This window comes from Lycorma delicatula, chromosome 3 (assembly GCF_047948215.1).
Source record: "Lycorma delicatula isolate Av1 chromosome 3, ASM4794821v1, whole genome shotgun sequence".
NCBI classification, from domain to species: domain Eukaryota; kingdom Metazoa; phylum Arthropoda; class Insecta; order Hemiptera; family Fulgoridae; genus Lycorma; species Lycorma delicatula.
In genome coordinates this window covers 456,486-458,897 of record NC_134457.1, presented here as the reverse complement: position 1 = coordinate 458,897, position 2,412 = coordinate 456,486, and positions in this window count along the sequence as shown.

Below are 2,412 nucleotides of genomic sequence, written 5' to 3'. Positions count from 1 at the left end.
ACTTTTAAGTTTAAAAACAGAGTTATATATCCATAAATGGAACTAATTTGAGCTGAAGAATCAATAATATTCAATATATTAAAATAGTTATCTTGCGGGGTTTTATCCATCATTATGTAAGACCACCTAAGAAAACATGATCTAACAGACTTTGTTACAGGAGATATAATAGAAAACAAAGTAAAGTCAGGAACAAGCAAATTATAACAGGTATAACTATATATATATATAATATATATATATATATATATATATATATATATATATATATATATATATTGTCACTATTGAATAATTCAAAATAAAATTCAATGTCATAAAGCCTAAATTTATGCAAATTGTTGAGTATTAACTGTGTTATTAAGCTTACCTCTTTAAAAATATGAACTCAGCTCAATTAAATTTCATGGACTACATATACAATGATAAAAAAATTAAATTTTTAATTCATAATATTTTGTATATCCTCAGACATACTTACTTTGGAATTTAACATTTTAAGTTATCTACAGTGATACAATTTAAGGAATTCTTCCATGAAACAAAGAAAAATACATTTTTTACATTCATTAAAAACTATATAAAAATGACATCCTAAAAAAAATTCAAGCAATAAGCAAAAAAGACCCTATTTATTATTGTATAATTTTTTCTCAGTTAGATATTGTAATATACCATACATTATAATTAAAATTAATTTTAATGTTATTATTATTCGATACATATTCCAGTTGTTAAGTATTAAACAATAGGTTACAAATGTAATTAATGATTTTTAAGTTAATTTGGAAGAATTAAAATACTTTTTATAAACACTTTTTTAAAGACTATTTTTGTAATTTTTAATTGAAAGTCTCAAAGCAATATTTTTAATAAGAAATTCAGTGTGAACATAATTCTGAAATTATGAGTTTGTATAAATAAAATTTACAAAACAAGAATGACAAACATAGTTCTAGGATCAGAACTGAAAGCTAAGGAAATAGAAAACATAATTTTTTATTTAACTAAAATACTTTAAAATTAACAATATAAAAATAATATAATATAATATTATATAATATCAGACTTCAGCAGTTTGAAATAGTTTTAACTTTAAGGAGCTCAATTTTTACTATTTTTAAGATATTAGATTACACTTACCATATGCATCTAATCTGAAATTTTCATTTTGAAACATTTTTCTCAATCTTTCTTCAATATCTCAGAAAATATTAACAAAGATATAATTCTTACTCCTGTTATAGTAATTTTGAGTCAATATGCTAAAAGTCATTCTAAATGCTATATTATGACAACAGCTTTCCAAATCTTTTGACTCTTTCCAAGGATGATGGAAATCGATATATGCCAGATTGCCATCCACATGGAATTCATTCCACCCACATAGAGGTGGGCAAATACGAGAGTGATCTAACAAAAAAGAAAATATAATTTTTTTTAAAAATCTAGTCAGATTATATTCCTGAATCTGAGTAAACATAAACAAAGTGAACAGACTCTGAAGAGGACGAAATGCACACATTTGCCTGAATTTATGGCAAAAAAGTCTTACATTGTGTATGGCTGCCACTCTAATGTTTTATACTGATGATTGTGTATCACGTTAGCGTTTGAGTCCTGTAAAATGATTTTATTTGTGCTTGAGCTACTGAATGGTTTACACCAATGGTACAATGAAAATCAGAAGCTTGACAGGGAATGAGGAAGAAGCAGTTGTATTTCTTCAGAATAAAGGTATTTTCCCTTTGGAATGATTTTAGTAAAGATAACCACATAATTTCATTATATTACAACAAAGGAGTTGTATGATATTGCAACAAATGGACGACATCCTGATGAAAGAGGATATGTGAGTCAGTAATTGTCTGACCAATTCCTAATTTCTTTCATGACCATAATAATTTTATTTATTCATGGGTTTGCAAGATATAATTATAGCTACCTATGTTGTTCAACATTGTAATTGACTACAGCAATTATACACGGAAATTTGCACTGATCAAGTTGAATATGCAAATAATTGAAAAATGAAATTAGCGGTGTGGAAATTTGTGAGACACTATTTTCATAAAGCAAAAATCATTGCGGTCACATTTACCTGCCGTACTAGTTGTTCGGCTGTTTTTGTTGGCAAACTGGTGAATGAATTCTTGTTGAAGTCCCTGACTGATCATTTGAACCTTTAAGGTCAGAAATCATAAAGCATGTAAAAGGGACTACATCAGCGTTTCTCAACCTTTCAGTACTTGTGACCTAATTTTTATCATACAATAATAACAATACAATAACAATGTATGAATTTTTATGCTAAAACAACACTATGGCCTTAATTAAAAGCTTAAAAATTACCAAGAATAAGTAAATTTATTGATACTTCGCAACACCGATCCGCTGCATTGACAAAACCAG